We start from the raw sequence: 14,215 nt of genomic DNA, 5'->3' as shown, positions 1-14,215 counted from the left end.
CAACATTTTCTATGTGCTCCTTCCAATTTAAGTTGTTCGTAATTGTAATACCTAGGTATTTAGTTGAATTTACGGCCTTTAGATTAGACTGATTTATCGTGTAATCGAAGTTTAACGAGTTCCTTCTAGCACTCATGTGAATGACCTCACACTTTTCGTTATTTAGGGTCAACTGCCACTTTTCGCACCATTCATATATCTTTTCTAAATCGTTTTGATCTTCTGATGACTTTATTAGTCGATAAACGACAGCGTCATCTGCAAACAACAGAAGACGGCCACTCAGATTGTCTCCCAAATCATTTATATAGATAAGGAACAGCAAAGGGCCTATAACACTACCTTTCTCTTACAATTTGTAATTGATCATGTTTTTTTTCCAAAAGTATACATCGATATGCAGCTAACAGAGAAGTCATTGAACCTCTCGGGAGTCTGCGTATATATAGTAATTTGTAGGTGTAGAAGACAGAGCAGTACTGCAAAGCTTTATCCAGATTTGCGCAGAATAGCGGTAATAACTAAATATTTTGATTTTTTTTATTCAATCAGGGCCAACTTATGTCGTTCAGAGACAGTTAGATTTTCTGTACTGTGCATCACTTTTAGTTCTGGGATTTGGGAGCAGTTTTGCAAAACTAATTATCGTGGGTTTTGTGTCAAAGTTCTTTGTTGAGGCAGTTTATACTGTACAAAATTCCTACATTCAGATTGCTAACTTCTGTAGATGAAATACTTCCCTATACATTACGGCAACTAATAATTATTACAATGCAGCTTTGCTTTCACATTACAACAGTACGAGTTTCATTATGTCATTATAACAGCTCAGATCTTACTATCAGAAACAGTACGTCAGTCATATTTTTATTATTTAAAGAGAACTTTCAAGGTACTTCCCTCCTGCTTTCCTTATTACGCAATTCTGTCAACTGTACACATGAAGCATTAACATATTTTCACACATTACATTACATGTACAGAAATGGTTCGCATTTAGTATGAAATCGGAAATAAATATTAATAGTGACAGAATATGAATAAACACAGGCAAGACATTATCTATAGATAATTGAAATTATGAATGATATGAAGTTTTGGGTTACAAGGAAAAAAAAAGAAAGAGCCAAGAAAAAACTTCAGCATGTTGAAAAGGCATGTAATATTTTATGTGATGTAACAAGACACCAAAAGAACCCTGCGATTAATGAAAACAGCCCCACAAGTTACCCCACGTCGTAAACACAACTCATAGGATTATTAATTCCCATAAATCCATGTGGTGAAGGAGGTTTAAATCTCTGAAACGCATAGTGGAAGTAAGATAAATTGTAACTGGTAACAGTACTCTTTGTGATTTAGTCGTTAATAATTTCCATCTTCAACACGCCTGCAATAAGCGAACGACCAGTATTTCATATGAAGCTAAGTAGTCCAGACCAAAAAGGCCGATTAGGGGGAAAAATCGTGCAGTCGGAAGTTTTTGGACAGTACTAGGAGGTAGTGTCCTGAGAAACACACTAAAAATCCTGTCCGTTGGTGTGTGAGCGTTTGGGGGGGGGGGGGGAGGAGGGAGGGGCGTCTAAAGGTCACGTTCCTTTTGTTTTTCTCGAGTAAGTGGAAACGCGCAGAGTCTAGCGAAAATGTTTCAGTGCAAAACTAAACTACATTACATTTCCTACAAAAAATATTCTATTAATTCTTTTGACTAGGAGTAATAATCCCCGCGTTCCAGGGGACGAAAAAAATCTTAGAGTATTAAAAATATGGTTTTAACAGTATAAGATTGACGTTTATAGTGAAATTAAGCGGACTGAGAACAAATATTAAATGTATGTACCACATGTTAAGTCCAGTAGAGCCTTATTAAGGGATGAACTAGGTTCTGGGGGTGCAACAAGGTGAAGAGCTAAGGTAGTTCTCCGGACTGTGTTCATGCACTTCACACCTTCATAGGTCTGCAAATTGAAGATCGAGCAAGTGATTCTCAAACTATCTATCCTACTACGTCACAAGAAGAAACTACGTCGTGTCACACAAAGTTACTACGACCCTTATTATCACTGGCGACGCAGCACGCAGACATTTTTCACAAAATGCGTTAACACTACGTGGAATGCAGATATGGGTTAATACTAACAGAAGAAACGCATATGGACAGAATCTGCGTAAATCTCTGCACACTGCTCTACACTCCTCGAGGGGAAATCGATTCTGTCAGCTGTAGCTTTCTTTCCAGGAAGGGAAATTCTCCCACCATGAGCGCTGTTCGCTTTTCATTTTGCACACAGACTATACCTCCCCGGAATTTCCTGCCCACTTATCTTACATGAGTGAGCAAAATAACTTCACTGAGTGTGCGTTTGTTCAGTGGTGATTTTGCAGTTCCTTGAGTGCGTAGTTATTTGCAGTTGTTATGGGAGCTAATATGTAAAAAAGCTCAACAGCTGGAGCTGTCAGCTGTCTGCCACAATGAAGAACTTGTCACAACTGTAATGCGCAGTCAGTATGTATTCGAGAATGTTGATCTAATTGTCTCAGATATAACTGTCTGAAATGCTTTTCACAACATGAGGGGTATCAAATTTATCACCTAAACCTCAGCTCTCCCAGCATCTGAAGAGACCCAATCGATCAGTCCCATTCGGACCCGTCTTGCAAGATATAATGTCGATGTGTGGTATGTGGCTCCATTCAGTGCAGCACACTATACAAATGACAGCATTTCCTGAACAGAAAGGATTTATGCAACCTATCAGTAACGTAATCAATGCCGAGAAAAGCGCAGTAACTTTCTGGCCACTCATTAATTCACCGCCAAGTCACTACAACACAGTTGCATTATTTTGCAGTACGCTGTCGGAGGTACACAGCAACAACATGTCACATTTACCAATCCAATCCCTTTCACTGACGTCATCATACTTACAAATCAAACACATTTCTCAGACATTGTCCCGTATTTTACGTAATAGCTCATTTAACATCTGCAAAATGTACTCATTCAGTTAACTGAAAAGTCCACTATGTAAACACGAGCTCAGTGAATTAACGTCTATTCACATAAGAGGAAATGCTGGGGCGGTACACTTAGGTAACGAAAGTCATGGGATAGCGATATGCACATATATATGTAGCAGTAGTATCGCTTACATAGGATATAAAAGGCTTTTGCGGAGCTTTGTACTCAAGCGATTCATGTGAAGAGGTTTCTGACGTGATTATGACCACACGAAGGGATTTTCCGGCTTTGAACGAGGAACGTTAATTGGAGCTTCCTTCTCGGAAATCGTTGGGTAATTCAACTTTCTGAGAGCCACAGTGTCAAGAGTGTACCGAGAATACCAGATTTCAGATAATACCTTTCACCACGGACAACGCAGTGGCCGGCGGTCTTCACTTAACGATTAAGAGTACCGGCATTTGCGAGGGTAGTCAGTGGTAACAGACAAGCGCCACTGCTTGAAATAAACGTAGAAAACACTGCGAGACTTACGACGAACGTATCCGTTAGGGTAATGTGCTGAAATTTGGCGTTAATGGGTTATGGCGGCAGACTGCCGACACGAGTGCCTTTGCTAACAGCACAACATCGCCTGCAGCGCCTCTCATTGACTCGTGACGACATCGGTTGGACCCTGGACGATTGGTAAAACGTAGCCTGATCGGACGAGTCCCGATTTCAGCGGTTGGTGGCTTCATAGTGGTGTGTGTCGTGATTACATGGAATATTAGGTCCTCTGGTCCAACTGAACCGATCACTGACTGCAAATGCTTGTGTTCGGCTACTTGGAGAGCCACGCATGGACTTCATGTTCCCAAACAACAGTGCGCCATGTCACCGGACCATAATTGTTCGCGACTGGTTTGAAGAACATTCTGAACAATTCGAGCGTTTGATTTGGCCATCCAGGTCGGCTGACAAGAAAGTCATGGAGCATTTTTGGAACATTATCGAGAGGTAACTTCGTGCACAAAATTCTGAACAGGTAACACTTTCGCAGTTATGGACGACTATAAAGGAGCGTGGTTCAATATTTCTGCAGTGGTCTTGCAACGACTTCTTGAGTCCATGCCATGTCGTGTTGATGCTCTACGCCAAGCACTCTGTAGCAGAGTAGAAAAACGTGCAGAGATTTACGTAGATTCTGTAGATGTACGTTACTTGTGTTACTGTTATTAATATATATCTGTATTTCGTGTAGTGTTAACGTATTTTGTGGGAAATAAGCAGCCCTCGGCATGTCTTCACACTGCTCCGCCAGTGCTTCTTAGGGAGTGCGGTGGACAGTCGTAGCGCGGGATTAGCCGAGCGGTCTTAGGCGCTGTAAAAAATGGCTCTGAGCACTATGGGACTTAACTTCTAACGTTATCAGTCCCCTAGAACTTAGAACTACTTAGACCTAACTAACCTAAGGACAACACACACATCCATGCCGCCGGCCGAAGTGGCCGCGCGGTTCTGGCGCTGCAGTCTGGAACCGCGAGACCGCTACGGTCGCAGGTTCGATTCCTGCCTCGGGCATGGATGTGTGTGATGTCCTTAGGTTAGTTAGGTTTAACTAGTTCTAAGTTCTAGGGGACTAATGACCTCAGAAGTTGAGTCCCATAGTGCTCAGAGCCATTTGAACCATTGAACCACATACATGCCCGAAGCAAGATTCGAACCTGCGACCGTAGCGGTCGCGCAGTTCTAGACTGTAGCGCCTAGAACCGCTCGTCCACCTACGCCGGCTCTAAGGCGCTGCAGACATGGACTGTGCGGCTGGTCCCGGCGGAGGTTCGAGTCCTCCCTCGGCCATGGGTGTGTGTGTGTTTGTCCTTAGGATAATTTAGGTTAAGCAGTATGTAAGCTTACGGACTGATGACCTTAGCAGTTAAGTCCCATAAGATTTCACACACATTTGAACATTTTTTGTGGACGGTCGATGTGACTGTGTGACACGCTTCTTGCTTCTTGTAACCTACTGGTGTAGAGAGAGTGAGGAATCAACTGCTTGCTCTTCATTTTGTATACCTCTGAAGGAAGAAAGTGTATGACTTGACACATCCCTCCTTTCAACCTCTTGCACTCCTTGGATACAATTTATCCCTTAATGCGGCTCTGCTGAACTTAGACGTGGTACACACATTTAATATTAGTTTTTAGCCCACTTCATTTAAAGATAAACATTAGTTTTATACCGCAGAAACAATATTTTTGATAATCTGCGGTTTTTCAATCCCCTACTACGCGGCAACTGTTAGACCGAGAGAAAAAATGAATAGGAACTTCTTTGCATGGAAAGTGCGGTTTTCGAGTTATCCGAGAAAAACCTAAAAAAGTGATCTTTAAACGCCGCTCTCCCCTCTTCCCCCACGCTCACGCGCTCTCTCCTAGCACCGTGCAAAAAGTGCAACTGCACATTCTTTGCCCTAATTTTCCTTCGTTGGCTGGACTAAAACCTCGTTTTGCTATGCCAAAACCAGTGTAACGCAACCAGTGTAGCGTCGTCCTGGAAGCTCCTGCGTGTGCCTCGATGGCTGCTGCAGCGCCCGCAGCCCGTGACGGCGGATCCCCAGCGCATAATAATGGGATTTGGTGCTCAGCCGGACGTGAGGGGTAACTTTCTCCACTTTACTTATCTCGATGTACCCGGGGGAGGGCCCCGCCTGCGTGGCGTGCGTTTCCCTTTCTCTACGGCGAAATGAAATTACGAGGGGACCCACCGCTCCGCCCTTCATTTGCCGCTCATTAATCAATCATACCGACAGGAGCACTCTTTTTTTGCAACTGTCGGCCTCCGATAAAGTCTAGGGTGGAAGGGGGACGGGGAAGACTTTGTGATTTCTGAGGAAGTTCCCATAACTTCCTGTCTGCATACGGTTAACATTCACCAAGATACAGAGGCAGATTGTAAGGGGTGGAAAACCCGGGACTGAATTAATGGTTCGTCCTGGCTAAATCCTGAACCAAGAACGTTACGCGTGCATTAGAAATATTGGAGGTAACAGCAATATAAAAGTAATTTCAGGAAATAGTCATCTAGTGTCCTTATATAATATTTTTTCAGTGAGGAACTTGAGGTATTTGCTAAGGATAATGGGAGGTAACTGCATTCAGAGTTAGCATCTTCTCATGAACAGTGTATTAAAATCTATATCGGTGACTGCATTATCCTACTAATACTTAAAAAAAGCATTAGTCAGTGCCAGTACTTCTACACTGATAACGGTGAATAGTAAACTATATTTCTACTACTACTACTACTACTACTACTACTTCAACTTGGCACCTGCTTTCATTTAAGTTGCCAAAAGTAGTAGGAACATATGGAATACAATAAGAAGAAGAAGGAACAGGATGGTAGGACATGTGTTGAGACATAGCAACTTCCGTGTGCTAGAGGGAATTGTACAGGAGAGATAGAGGTTTGAATAAATGCAACAGATAATTGAGGATGTAGGTTGAAAGTGCTACCTTGAGATGAAGCGTTTGGCAAAGAGAGGAATTCGTGGCGGGCAGCATCAAATCAGCCAGAAGACTGACCACTCGAAAATTCCGGTGAATCTATACCTCCGAGAATATCGAAAGTATTTTCGGTTGAAAAATTGATGTGTAGCGTCACTAGGATGCTAACAAATTACCTATAGAGGTGGAGGCCATTTTCAGACATTGGATTCGCGAAAAAATCAAAGAAATTAGATCTCACAAGCAAGTTTGGGGTCTAGGGGTGGCTAATGAAAGTGTTCTGGATCCAGGACGCAATACCGGCCACTTCTTAAATTCTGAATAAAATTACCAGCTATGGCTGCGGAAGACTTTCGGCAAAAAGAATCATCGACCTTCTTCCAACGGTTTCGTGAAAGAGGCAAGGGGAGTGGACAGAGAATCGGAGTGCAATCTTGCTCTTGGTATGAAGACTGCTCAGAAAAAAACGTAAGAATAAATAAATATCAATGGCATGAGGATATACCAGGCAAAAGAAACCACTACACTGGAGACACATGGTGTGTATCCACAGCTCACGCAGCCTGTGATTGAAAAAGAGTGTCATTACGATCTCTCCATTGGCAAAAGATTCCGCATTAGTTCCCAATTCGGATAACCGGTTGGGCACTGCCAATAAATTAAAAGTGGTAATAGCAAACAATTTTTGTTCAAAAATTACAGGAAGTGTAGGTATACTTGGAAAATCCTTGGAAACGGGGAGACTCCGTCTGGATTACATCATGGCGAGAGAAAGATTTCGAAATCAGATATTGTATTGTAAGACGTATTAAAAATAGGATATAGACTCAGATCACAATTCAGCTATGATGAAGCGTAGACTGGAGCTTAAAAGAATCGTCTGAAAGCATCATTGTGGAATGAAGTGGGATACTGAAACACTAAAAAATGATGCGTTTGAAGTTCTTTTAGACTGTAGATACTGCGATAGTGAATACCACTCTAGACAGTCAATTGAAGAGGAAGAACATACCTAAAACGGGTAATCACAGAATTTGCACAGACAAACATAGGTACAAGAAACGTAACTGCGAAGAAATCCTGGATAACATAAATACTTCAGTTGGACGAAAGAAAGTAGTAAAAAAGTGTCCAGGGCTAGACAGGAGCGTAGCAATATAAATCACATAGAAATGAAGCAAATAGGAAGTGCATGGAAGCCGAAACGAAATGGCTTCGCGAAAAATGCTAATAATTCGAAAAAAGTATGGTTGCCGGAAGGACTCATTCAACGTGTATTGTGTTCGGAAATTCCCCTTACAAACGTCTAGGATTTGCAGAAGGGAATAAGAATGTAATATTCTGAATAGGAACCCATGTCCGCAAACGTACCGTTTCTATGCTACAACCATTTGAAAACAAGTTGGTAAAGCGACCAATTTTACACGTAATTTTCTATTTACTTTACCGGACAGTGCTGGGAGCAACATCCATTCCCCACACAACTGCTCGTGTACTGGTTGACGGCTTCTCTCCAACGTGATGCAACAGCCTCTTCCAATTTGGGTGTGCGGCGTCTCCTTGGAACATCCCAGTCACGCCTACTGGCGAAAGTGGTTCCCCTTTGTTGAAGCCGTTGTTTAATTGTGGCGAAAAGGGTATGTGAAGTAATCGGACGTTGTCGATAACGATCTTGATAAAGACGACGAGCAACTGTTTCATTACCATGACCGTATATAAGGGTTATGAAGCAGGTCAAAGAAGTAGAATAGACGCCGAATAACATCAGCTGATCCCACGTAAGTACATCCCCCACCATGACTATCCTGTTTCATGCTTACCTAGCAAGCATTTTTTCAAACGGCTGTAGCAGGAAAACGTACATTTCCGGACAAGCGTTATCTATTCAAAACATTATGTACTCACTCCCCTTTATACGTCTTAGAAATTTGTAACGGGAAATTCCAAACACCCTGTACAGAAAAGTCAAAACTATCTTCTGCGAAATTAAAAACAACTGCCCCAGCATTGAGAGTGCAAGAGAAATTCTACTATTAAACGCACACGAGAGAGAAGATGGGTGGAAAGAAGACAATAAGGACCTCTACAGCTGGAGGAAGTGTCTGATGAAGTGATAGAAGGAGAAAGGGGAGCCTTGATGGAAGACATAGTGGAACAGTACTACCGTTTAGAGGAGCTTTATAGTGCCTGCTGTCAGTTAAGGCGAAAGACACAGATAAAATTCCTTAATTCAAGGTGATGTTAGAATGTACGAATCTGACTTATAGCACAGTCAGCTTAAAAGCTTGATAATGAAAGCAAGAGTTAAGAAACGTAAATACTAGTTCATAGAATTTGTGGACTACAGAAACTGTAAAATGGTGCAAGATGTTCCACGTTCTCGGGACAAAAGGAGTAAGCTATAGGGAAAGACGGGCAACATACAATATGCACGAGATCCAAAGGGGAAAAATAAGTACAAAAGAGCAAAGAACGAAGAGCTCGGTTTGGAAAAGATATAATACAGGGATGCAATCTTTCATCCCTATTGTTTAACCTTTACGTTGAAGAAGCAGTGACGGAAATAAAACAAAGTTTCAGAAGTGAGATTAAAATTCAGGATGAATGGATATCAGTGATAAGATTCGCTGATGACAATACTGTTCTTGTTGATAATGAGGAAATCGTGCAGGCTCTGTTGAATAGAATGAACAGTCTAATGAGCACGTACGAGTGATTGAGCGAAAACCAAGAAAGAAGAAAGTATTGAGGACTAGCAAAAATAAGATTAGAACAAAACTGGCACCTGGAAGTAGACAAAGTGTAGCACTTGTGCTACCCTGGCCTCAAAATAACACGTGATGGATGAAACACCTAGGACAATGCTGGCCAAAAGAAATATGGTAGCATCAAATATCGGTCTTAATCTGAGGATAATATACTCTGGAGCTGCTAACTCGCATTGTTTATTTGGGGTTAAAAACAGATCGTGCCACACCTCCCACGTGGTTCGCGCAAGGAGGATGCTGAAAATTAGATGGACTGGTAAGAAATGAGGGTGTTCCCCGCATAACCGTCTAAGAAAGGAACATATGAAAGAAATAGACAAGAGGAAGAGACACGGGTTAAGACATCTAGGAATAACTTCCATAACACCAGAGGGAAGTGTAGAGAGTAAAAACTTTATCGGAAGAGTTTGGAATATATCCCACAAATAATTGAGGATGTCAGGTGTAAGTTCTACTTTGAGGTTGACACAGCAGAGGACGTCGTAGCAGCCACATCGAGCGTCAGAAGACTTGGTGAACCCCCTCCTCGTTTCTCCGCCTCTTTCACATACACACACACATACTCACACAAGCCTCTGGAATGTCACATTCTGTGTAAGTCGTTAGAGACCCACCCTGTCATACTGGGGCATGAGTGAGTTACAGTTGTGGTTTTGCTACTACAATCAAGAATAAACTAGGCTTATTTCCAAGGCCGATGCTAACTCGCATTGTTTATTTGGGGTTAAAAACAGATCGTGCCACACCTCCCACGTGGTTCGCGCAAGGAGCCTATGCTTTGTATGTGGAAATACTCTCATGTTCAGAACACGCTGAACGGCTAGAGATAGACGTTTGTATTCACACGACATGTATGTCCTGCAGAAATGATTCAGTCAGCTCGGTTCAGCATGTGTCCTGTGACCTAGTAAGCACAGGTTCAGCCATCGGCCCTGATAACTTGTTCCATGCATGATGGTATCGACGCGTATAAGGCGCGAATGGCGTCCTGTGGTACAGCCATCCGTGCAGTACTGACCTGGTTTCAAAGTTCATTTGTGGTGGTTGGCACTGGGTCACAACGCTGCATCTGTCGCTCCACCATATTCCACACATTTTCGATTAGCAAAAAGTGATCTGGCAGGCCACGGCAAAAGGCTGACATCCTGTGACACCAAAAAGTACGTGTTCGTGCAGCAACATGTGATCGTGCATTGTCTTGCTGAAAAATGGCGTCTGGGGTGTTGCGCAGAAACGATATGGCTAGGGCTCGCAGGATGTCATTCGCGTGGGTCACACAGGTTACAATGCCCTGGACACGCCACAATTGTGATTTGTGGTTGCACCCAATAGTGCTACACACCATAAAGGCCTTGAGTTGGCGCTGTATGTTTTGTGCTAATGCAGTCACTGTGATGCCGCTCACCCTGTCTGCGGTGAACTAAATTACGGCAATCATTTTGAAACAAACAGAACTTGGATTCATCTGAAAACACTATCTGATGCCATTCCTGTCCCCAGTGACGTCGTTGCGCATGCCAATGCCGTCTAACATGTCAAAGGCAGGCGGAGAAGTGGACGACGCGCATGTAACACATGCTGTAATAAATGGCGATGGGCTGTCACCCCTGTTAGTGTAAGATGTGTTACACTGTTGCACCAGAGCCGAGGAGGACGCAGATCTGTCCTGCAATGCAATTCGAATGAGGTGTCGATCTTCTCTGGGAGTGCTGCGACCTGACCCATCTCGTCGTGTTCTGCGGCCTTCCCTGAACTATTCACCACGCATTTTTTGCACTGCCGAAACACTTCATCCTACACGAGCAGCAAATTCGCAGATGGAATTCATCACATTCTCTCATGCAAATATTGCGTCCTCTTCCAAAAAAAGAGTGGTTCGCGTGGCTCTGAGCACTATGGGACATAGCAGCTAAAGTCACCAGTCCCCTAGAACTTCGAGCTGCTTAAGTCTAACTAACCTAAGTGCTGCGCACGCATCCATGCACGAGGCAGGATTCAGGCCTGCGGCCGTGACGGTCGCGCGGTTCTAGACTGAAGCGCCTAGAGCCACTCGGCCATTCTGACCGGCGTTCCCTTACAAACTCATTGATTTAACTGTACGGTTGGCACACTGATCCATTACCTTCGGTTTATAGCGACAACGAGAGCGCAGGCGCATTTTACCGGCTGGTAGTATTGGGCTGCGATATCGATGTTGACCTTGGACCCGCGAGCCGACATGGTTCAAATGCTAAACATTTCTGCAAAACATACTAATATACAAATCCTGTGAATATGAATGTCCTATCTCTAGTCGTCCAAGATGTTAGGTTTTTTTTTTTGTAAGTGAGTTGTACTTAGCCCAGTAGCGTGCCACACTGATGGTATGAACCGTGATTGTTCTGAGAATTGATCTGTGTTCTACAGAAGGACTTGTACTGTTTTCAAACTTTCTGGCGGATTATAACCATGTGGTTTTGAAATAGTGTAGTTAGAAGGAAGCGTATCGCAGAGTCTGCCTTAACCACACCCTTCAGAAAGTAGGAGAGAGGACGGCTCGTGGCTCGCTCCTGTACAGGAATGCTTCACTTTTCATCGGTAGGATTTATATCTCAGAACAAGTTGTAAATCGCATTTAGTTTAAAGATTTTGCTAGGTGTAATGTCGAACATAAAAAACGATGCAACGGTGGAACCCTGAATTTTGAGTCTCTCAGTTGTTTCGCTATGACTTTTCTTACTAAAGTTTCGAGGGCACTGATTAAAACTGTGTAGTTTTACGGAGACGGCAAGTGGTGCACACTATACGGCTGTTATGCCCGCAGCTCGTGGTCTAGTGGCTAGCGTTGTTGCCTCTCGATGACGGACACCGGGTTCGATTCCCGGCCGGGTTGGGGACTTTCTCTGCACGGGGGCTGGGTGTTTGTGTTGTCCTCACCATTTCATCACCATTTGTGAAAGTGACTAGATTGGACTCTCGATGACGGACACCGGGTTCGATTCCCGGCCGGGTTGGGGACTTTCTCTGCCCGGGGGCTGGGTGTTTGTGTTGTCCTCACCATTTCATCACCATTTGTGAAAGTGACTAGATTGGACTGTGTAAAGATTGGGACTTTTTACGGGTGCTGACGAACACGCACTTGAGCCTCCACAAACCAAACATCATCATTATATAGCTGTTATGAAAATTCTCTAAATGCAAGCAATTAGTTACAGGACTGAACTTCATCGGCAGAGACACATCAACTGTTCTGCGGGTCAAGTCGAATTTAACGAGCCATATAATAACGATGCTATTGATATAGTAATGAAGAACGATTTCTTTGTCGACTGTGAAGTGTAACGTAATTAATTTATGTGTGTTCGCTCTATCACACTAACTGAACCGATGGAAGCGATGATTTTTTAACACGCTATAAGTACAAACACTTCAAGGCACTCACGAATGATTTGTTAATGAGATTGTGTGAAGAAGTCATGCAGAAATTAAATGATTAGTATACAGCAAGGAGAGCTGAAGGAGATTATGTTACCGGATGGCTGGAGATGTAGAGGGTGGGGTTAATAAAAGTGGCCTGGAGAACAGAATTCTAGTGTACCGTACAAAGAAACACAGCAGACAAACGTACAAACTAGACTACAGCAGATGCTGAAAGTGACCACTATTCATCTCTTTGCACATTTTCTGGTGTGCTGGCACGTTTTAGAAGATTTTTTGACTTATTCAAAACATATCATGCCTGACGCCATTTCCGGACTAAGCACTCCATGCTGGCACTTTGTCACCATTAAACGTTTCGGCAAACAACGGACCACATCGCTTCCGCTACTTTGTTGTCACGTAACTCTCCAAAACGAACACCCACTGCTCCACTGTGAGTATCATCTTCTCCCTCGCACTGCTCCACTCACACTGACACGGCTCGTACTACGCTCTGAGCCAGTGTGGATCACTTAGCGGTCGTACACATGGTGTGTGCGTCACGGGGTCGTATCCAGTCGTCCAGACTACTTTTATTTGACCAACTCTATACAAAGAAGAGAGGATACCTCTACGCGTTTCAAAATTATTACAGTACACAACTTGTTTAAACTAGCTTAAAACGAAATCTGTCAGATCACCAGAACTTTATAGTGTCGCTAAAAACCTGCTATTGTATAACGCTATTGATTTCTGTCACTACTCATTTCTACTCTTGTGTATGTTTAATTTTTTTACGGCACTGCTTAATTCAGTAGCTGCTTAGGCACTTATGTTTCCAGAGCATTCATACCATGATAGCGTGCCAAAAACATTGCACGCCTGTGCTAAGTGTTAATGTACGTTGTGATTGGCTTAGGGAATCCCGTATTTGAAGTATGGATCGTTTGTTAGCGACGGAATACGGCTATAGGGAGAACTCGCTTTGTCAGCTGTGTACTTGTTTGGGAAGCTCAGAGCTCCATTAGGATCGGACGCCCGCTGGTGGTATCGGAAAACTGCGTAATTGGTGGTGCGAGAGATTGGAACTTGTCGTTCTGCTGCACGTGCCATTCCCTCGTCCAACAGGGATCAAATTTATCCGATTAATGTGTGTACTCCGTCGATGCGCTGTAATTCTACCACAGTTCATTAGATTCTGTTTGCTGCGCGCTAAAATCTGCAGCCCGCAAAGTGAGCAACTAGTAACAAGACGCGGCTCACAGGTGCTCCTTTGAGATATCACCTTGTTTGTAGTGGAATTGGGCCATAGTAGAGGAACTGACTCCTTTGTTGACACTGTTACAGTATCTGGACAGCGATTGACGCAGCCGCTCATTATAATCCTCCGTCCCAGATCCAAGGCTGTCTCTGCTTCGTCAGTGGGAAACAACAGTGTCACTCAACTGAAAATATTGCTTTTCCCTACTTGAGTATAAAGTTTCGATTTGGGTCAAAGGACAAAACTGTGCGATCGTTCAATAAAAGGAGAGAATGGGATAGAAAGGCAGTTGACATTTTTGAACGGAGGAGAGGACATTCAGTGTGACGGGATACC

The sequence above is a fragment of the Schistocerca americana genome, chromosome 1 (assembly GCF_021461395.2).
Source record: "Schistocerca americana isolate TAMUIC-IGC-003095 chromosome 1, iqSchAmer2.1, whole genome shotgun sequence".
In the NCBI taxonomy this organism is placed as follows: Eukaryota; Metazoa; Arthropoda; class Insecta; order Orthoptera; family Acrididae; genus Schistocerca; species Schistocerca americana.
This window is presented reverse-complemented; position numbering follows the sequence as displayed.